This window comes from Musca domestica, unplaced genomic scaffold (assembly GCF_030504385.1).
Source record: "Musca domestica strain aabys unplaced genomic scaffold, Musca_domestica.polishedcontigs.V.1.1 102, whole genome shotgun sequence".
In the NCBI taxonomy this organism is placed as follows: Eukaryota; Metazoa; Arthropoda; class Insecta; order Diptera; family Muscidae; genus Musca; species Musca domestica.
Window position 1 is genome coordinate 199,159 of NW_026712117.1, and position 8,077 is coordinate 207,235.

An 8,077-nucleotide genomic window follows, 5' to 3' on the forward strand; every position below is an offset into this window, starting at 1 on the left:
CAATTGAAATGTGAATTAAAATTTTTGAGCAACAACACAACACAAAGCAAAAAAACGAATGAACGATTGGTGGACGACGACAGTAAACTATGAAAACGACGACGATGACTAAAAAACACGAACCATAAAAGCGAAAAAACGACGAAACAACAAAAAAATGAATAAAAAAGAAAACACTAAATGAAAAAAGTATTTATTGAATTGAAATGAGAGATGAAAAACAAACATGCATATATATCTCCAATTGAAAGGTAAATAACACAACGCCACCTAAAACACAAACAACAACAAAAACTGATAAAAAAACAGAGTCAAAAAATCCCACAGTGAAAACTCTACTTGAGGAAGGGGGATCTCCTCCATCCAACCAACAATAAAATGAAAACAAAAAAACGATATGAATAAATTTTGTTAAAGCGGGAGTTTTTGTTTTGTTGTTGTCTATAAATAAAATAAAGTAATAAAAAAATGCTGCTGCTCTGTTTACCATAGAAAGAAAAACCAACCAACCAACCAGCCAGCCATTCAGTCAGTCAGTAATGTTAGTCACAACAACGACAAAAAAAAGAAACAACCAATTGGAAAATGAAAACAAAGAGCAAAAACACGGCCAAGCAATGGCAAAAAAGGAATGTTTGTAAACAAATCATTCGATACTATTTTTTTCTATGGCTGTTGGCGGCGTGTTGTTGGTATTTTGCTGTGATTCGAGGAAAGAAACATGTTGGCAAATTTTATTTGGTTTGCTTAATGGTAATCATTCTTGGTAGTTGGCATGGGAATTTCACACTTGAATATTTAAGTGATAATCGGTGATGAGAAGATTTGTCTTTTTGAACGAATGGACAGGGATAATGAACTTCTGGATGTTGTGGATTTGAATAAATTTGGTGTGTACCAATATCATATATCATTCATTGAATCTTTTATAGCTAGAAGACCTACTATAGGTGTCATCAACCTGACATTTTTACAAAATATCTTAACACAAACGTAAAATTACTTCGACGAGGGTATGAGGTAATAATTCTCAATTGCACCAAATCGCAAGGTAATTAAGATTCTGCATTTAAGAATATTTTTAAAAATCATAGTCATAGTACTTTTTTAAAGGACTATGTAAATTTTAAGAACAGTTTTTCAGGGACCAATAAACCTACATTGGGACTTTTAAAAATAGGTTTGAAGGTCCAAACAAGTTATAGGCACCCATTTAAGGTGGAGCACCGACAGAAAAGAATCGTGGAATTTAAAAATGATTTTCGAAGAAATTTTGAAAATATTATTTCAACGGAACAACAAGGTTTGTATTGTGAATTCTAAGATTGTGACTTTTTATGAAATTATTCTTAAGTTCTAAATTAAATCGTGGATTTGTATGCATAATTCGGAATTGGGAAATTCCATTCTATATGGTTAACGATTGAAGAAGCAAATATCCTATAAGTGCCGACTACTGGACAATTATAAATAAATTTTCATAGATAAAAGTAGATTCGTAAATGGTAAATATTCCAAAAAACTTTTTCAAATGACTATTTTGGACTTTAAAAGAAATATTTTTGAAGGACAAACTTTTGAATTTTTTAAGGAATGTAAATATAATTCACATATTTAATATAAATAATTCACAAGGACGATTAATTTAGTTTTAAAGAATGCATGTAAGACTTTTTGAGGAAATGTTTGAAATATTTTCAAACACATTTTTATGGTTTTTCATAAAATTTTATTTTTTTTCAACTTTGAAAAAATCGCAAAGATTGGTTTTTTTAGTTATTATTATTTTGGCAACACTGGTTACAACAGGTTATGCACGTTTAGTGTTTTGTTTCACTGTCAAACATCATTATTTTGATCTATAATTTAACCATGAATCGCCTTAAAAACGCATTGTATCATTGAATTTTATTATAAAAAATGCGAACTGTGACATTTTTCTGAATTTATTGTTTTTTTTTTTTTCGAAAAATTTCCTCAGAAAAAAAAAACAGTAAAGAAAGTCTTAAAGTCGGGCGGGGCCGACTGTATGACACCCTACACCACTTTGCCAATTTAGTAGAGCTCCGCATAACAAAAAAAAAATACACGCTATGATTATAATTAAATTTAAGTTCAGAGGACTAAATATGCCGAAGCATTTGTATCTTTTAAATTCGGACTTGTATTGCCCATTTGGTGCACAATTAATTTGAAATCGGATAAAGATATATATGGGAGCTATATCCAAATCCGAACCGATCTCGGTAAAATTTGGCAAAGATATTTCTGAGCTGTATTTGATATATTTCCCTGAATATCGTTGTTACTGAGTGCATATTACGGCTGTGGGTAACAAATATAACAAATCGGATGAACAGTACATATGGATGGGAGCTATAGCTATATCTGAACCGATCTTCAACAAATTTGACATACTTGTTTCTAGACTCAATTCGGTCGTAAGTGCCAAATTCCACCCCATTTGGACAAATATTAGACGTTTGTGCACAATAAAAGGTAAATCGGACGAAGTTATATATGGAAGCCATATCTAAATCTGAACCGATCTCGATAAAATTTAGCAAATGTATTTCTGAGCTGTATTTGATATATTTCCCCAAATATTGTTGTTACAGAGTGTATATTACGGCTGCGGTGGACAAAAGTAACAAATCGGATGAACGATATATGTATATGGGAGGTATAGCTATATCTGAACCGATTTCGATCAAATTTGTCACACTTATTTTTAGGCCTAATTTGGTTGTATGTGCAAAATTCCATACTATTCGGGCTGATATTACACGTTTGGTGCACAGTAAAAGGCAAATCGGACGAAGATATATATGGGAGCTATATCCAAATTTTTAGCGATTATCTCCAATTTCAATAGTGTTCGTCCTTGGGCCAAACAAATGACTTGTGGAAAATTTTATCTGGATAGGGTAATAAATGCGAACCGTTCTTTGTTTACAAAATCACATGGACAGACGGACATGCATAAATCGACTCAGAATGTGATTCTATGCAGATCATCAAAAGGAACTATGTGTCTATCTCGTTTCCTTTTGCCTGTTACAAACATAATACCATGACCACAGTGTGGTGCAGGGTATAAACAACACCCTATAGTTACAGCTCTAATATGCGACGATTTGACTTTAAACCAACATAGACATTGTATGAACAATGCAATGTAGGTCATTTTTTTGGTATAACCTCCTCTCCCTGTAATTCCTGGTCATCTGCTTTTTTAAAGTTTCGTCTTCAATTTTCGAACATACTGCTCTTTTTTGTTTATTAGGGTTCTTTTTGTGTATAGATAAATTCTCCCTAAAATAGGGATTATAACGGTACTTCCAAATTGTTGTTCAAAGTATTTCAAAAGTTTATAAGAATATATTTTTAATCAAATCTAAAATGTTAAGAACTATTACTACCATTAGGTTTTAACTACTCTTGGTATTGTTAAAATAAACAAAAACAAATCAAAGAAACAATATTTTTTTTTGTAAAATAATCAATGAGTAAAGTTATTGAAGTGTTACTCAACGGGGGGGCGTGAAGATGGGATATGTTGGTCCACTCCCTCTGGTACCTCCCCAACAATGGGTTAACATTTTGAATAACCGAAACGCTCATAAAATGCGAAATAAGCAATTCATTCCAAACACCACACATCGTAATATTTCTACCAACATAAGATCTGTTGTTAAGATGGTAGATGATATCGCGCCTCCTGGCACCTCTGCCACAAAGGTGTACAATTTTCAATAATTTTATCCCTTAACTCCTGCGAAACAAGTCAGAGATTCTTGGAATATCTAAACATTTTCCTAACCAATTCCAAAAAGTGTTAACATTTTGATTAACAATGGGAAATAAAAAATTGGAAATAAATATTGGTTTTCATGAATTTTTGCACATTCCAATATTTTTATCAGTATTAGACGAAGTGGAATACATCGGTCCACTATATTTGGAATCCTCCAATTTAACATTATCTAAATGATCACATATCTCATAGGAAGTGAAGGAAGTAGTCGACTACGAGATTAGAACTATAATCTGGTACGTTATAATTTTTATGTCAGACTTAGATCAGATACGAAATGGAAAACATTGGTTTACTCCTTCAGTAATCCTAATTAAGGGTCAACATTTTAATAATCATACCGCAAGTCAAAATTTATTTCAATAAACGGACATTGCCCGACTTTTACTTTTTAACCCATTTAAAGAACATTTTGTCAAGACCTTTTTTAAAATTTTTTTATATATAATCCTTTTGAAGAATATTTTTCAAGCTATATATTTTTAAAAAGATATTTTTAGGGAGACTTTACCGTGGACTCCCAAATATTTGATCAAATATTCAAAAATAGTTAAATATTTCTAATCTTTAATAATAGTTTTAAAGTTTATATAGCAATAGTATTTTTTTTATTCCTAATAGGTATTTTTTAATTTCAAAAAATTCATTGGTAATAAAAATATTCTACAACATTTTAAGAACATTTTTGAAAACTTTTCTATAAAATCTTGTATAAATAGTTGTGAATGTTTTTAAAAAACTTGTTTTTGATCCATTTTTTTAAGGAACTAAAATTAGTTTCCTATGATAGAAACTCCTTACAACTATCCATTCTCTTTGAATACAAACCTTTTTTGGCTCTCCTGAGTGGGTGGGTGGGAGTACACAAATTGTTTCTCCCCTCTTGCAACAGCACGTGTTAGAATGCAAAGATGTTGTCGGTTGTCGGCTCGAAATTACTTTTTGTTGTTGCTGTTGTTCTCACAAATAACTGCACAAATTATTATTGGAAAATGAATCTCAAGTGGGGGAGAGGATGAAGACCACAACAAGGAGGGAAAACTTTTTTTGAGATTATTACGAGCAACGACGACTATGCCGCCAACAACAAAGATGATGTTTCTTCTAATGACGACGTCAACGACGAGATGGCAACGAAGAAGAAGACGACGATGATGATTATTATGTTATTGTAGTTGTTGCTGTCGCAGCTTATTGTGGGGGCAAGCAGGTACTTGAACTTTTCGTTTAGCAAAAAAAGAGGTTTATTGATTTTTTCACTGCTCGATATTTTTTCCAAAGATTCTTGAATAATTTTGCATTTTCAAGTTATTTCACACTCATCATCATCACTTTGTTTGTTTTCGATTATTTGTCACGCACAAAATTGTTTGGTTTTGCGTTCCGTTTATTATTTTTGTGTTGTTAATTATAAATTGCGCTCTTTTTTCTTGGGGGGTATTACTTTTAGTGCCTTTCTTTTGTTGTGCACTATTTTCTTGTTGTTGTTGTTGCTGCCTGGCTGACGTTTCTTTTGGGCAACGCAAAAAAACTTCGTCACTTGCAAAATTTTTTTTTCGTTTTTTGTATTTATTATTCTTCCACACTGTGTTTTTTGCCTCCTTCTTTGGCTACAAAGAGACGTATGTACGACCGACCAACCGACCGACACACACGAATTCAGCACGACAACAAAAACACCAACATGAGGCAGTTGTAGCAGCAGAAGAACGCGACAATGGCAGCAGGCAAACTAAAAAACCCGCACTTAGACAAAAAACGAACGAATGCGAACGAGGAGATGCAGGGACGTGGCGGCGGAGGCGCAGCGAGTGAGGTGGAGTAGGTGACGGATGAACGATTGTGAAGGAGGAGGCAGCAGCGAACAAAATCGAAAAAAATGGCCGCGCACCAAAAATATACACTTGATTTGATTTTTGTAAGTAAAAAACAACGCACACACTCTCACAATAATGGACGTTTTGTTTTTCTTTCAGTAAAAAAATTTCAATATTTTCGTTTTTTTCCCTTTTGGGTTTATTTTTCCTCACAATCTTTAAAATATTTTTTTTTTTTTGAAATTCAATTTTTTTCTATTTTTTTTATTTAAATTATTTTTTAGGCATTTCCCAAATGGCTACACTTCATTGCATTTTTTACTATTTTCCTTTCCTTTTTTTGTTGTTTTTCTTTCACCCAAATAATCGAATAAAATTCATTTCAATCTATCCGAAATTTTTGTTTTGTTTCCTTCGCGTATTTGGTGTATTTTCTTTTTGACTTTCTTGTTGTTACACACCAAAAAGAAAAAAAAAACATCAGCAGCAGTAGTAGATTGGTTGGGTTATTTCATTCTTTTTGTGTTTCTACTTTGTTTTTTTTTTATTATTTCATTTCTGTGTGTGAGATTTTCTTCTTCTTTTTTGGCCAGACTGTGTTGTCTGTGTGTCCGTCCGCTTACGAATTAATTCAATAATGTTCACCACGGCATAGCAAAAACTTAACTGTCAGTGAAGTAGCAACAAAAAATCTTTTTGAAGAGTAATTGAATTTTTTTCTTTTTCAGCGAAAAAATCTATGCTCACTCTCGCTCTCGCAATGTTGTTTCTGGCTCTCACCGCACACAAACGGAGTATCTGTGTGATGTGGTGTTTTGTTTTTCTTTTTTTGTAATTCTCTCGTAACACTGCGCAACAAATGACGAACCACCACCGAAAAACAGCCGCTCACACGACCCATTCAATTAAAAGGAAGAAAAACAACAATTTTCCTGACTCTCACAATTTGTGTTCTCACTCTCTCGTGCTCTCTATGTGTGCGTGTGTGTTTTGATATCTCCCAACAAACCATTGAGTTGTGTGTCGCATTTACTTTGGGGGTAGGGTTGTCGATATTGAGTGGAAAAAAATCACTGGGTCATAAGAAATGGACCATCTTCTGGGGGTCGTAAGGAAATTTTGAGAAAAAAAAAATGTGTCACCCTAAGAAAAGGGGTAACACATTTTTACAAAACTCAGGTATTTATGCAAATGAACACTCATTTATCTTAATAATTAATGAGAATGTGGTGGCTATGTGATAATACGATTTTGGAACGCCATGAACAATAGGGTAAAATTTAAAGCACACAGTTTGTCGAGTAAATCTTTTCGAAGGAAAAAAGTGATTATTTTTTATGAATTTTGAAATGGAAAAATCGTGTAAAAATGAATTATAATTATACAACAAAAAAATCCTAAAAAATAAGCATGGTATGGTAAACCATGGTAGAAGAATAACAACCCAGAGTTTCGTCGTACAAGAAATCATATAAAAATCTACTTATTTTTGTCAAAAAAATTAAAATTTTTGACATATTAATGTTCTCAAGCGTTGATGCATCTACCATGCCTAGAGTGCAAATTTTCCGCAGATGATTTTGTTTCAAAAGTCATTCTCAATAAGGGCAGAAAATTTTGAATGAAAAATTATTGCAATTTGTAAAAATTGTTGAAAACTCATATCATAACAACCCCCGAGATTCGTCGTATAAGAAATCATATCAAAATCTACTTATTTTGTCAAAACATTTTCAAGTCTTTGACATATCAATGTTCCCGTTGATGCATTTACCATGCCTAGAGTTCAAATTTTCGCAGATGACTTTTCTTTCAAAAATCAGGTGCGCAATAAGGGCAGAGCTGCGTAAAATTTTCAATGCAACTGACGCTAATACTAGACTGTCGGCCCCAAAACTAACCATTGAAATTTAAAATAGCCTTGGCAAAACATGTTGCGTTGAAACTGCAACTGGGGGATCACGAATTTCATGGCCGAGATGAAAAATAAAAAAACATAGGTTTAGACTTCTGGGAATCAGTCATTTTTTCATTAGTCCCATATTTACATATTTGATCGGATGGCATGACCTGCGTATGGCAAAACCCAAATACGGAGCTTAATGAAGAAAATTTAAAAGCGACTGGCCAAATGTTGTTAAGGCTCTTTTATAGTTGTGACCATGGTACAATTAGGAGGTAGAACAACATCGATATTATTCCTTTTTTAAAATGAGATTAATAGCGGGAAAAATAAAGCAAATGTCCTGATTTCCCTTGCAAAATATGACCTAAACTGCTCAATCCTTCAATTTCAAGGCAAAACTGTTTAATAGCTCTAGTGCGCATACACAAAATTGGGCATACTTGGAAAAAAATTGTACGCAGTTGGTAGCTCTACCATACCTTTTTATCGTACCATGGTTGTGACCATATATAATGGTACCTCTATATATGATTGCAT

The 8,077-nt window shown here is 32.9% G+C and overlaps 1 protein-coding gene across 1 annotated transcript in view; it reads right to left on the reverse strand.

Moving 5' to 3' along the window:
* Nucleotides 1-6,387, reverse strand: part of LOC101897308 (zinc finger protein squeeze) — a 28,802-nt gene extending 22,415 nt beyond the window's left edge. Inside the window, exon 1 of the mRNA XM_011296435.3 lies at nt 4,646-6,387. The gene's annotated coding sequence lies outside the window, so the exon portion shown is untranslated. The remainder of the gene's footprint in view (nt 1-4,645) is intronic.
* Between the last annotated feature and the right edge of the window lie 1,690 nt (nt 6,388-8,077).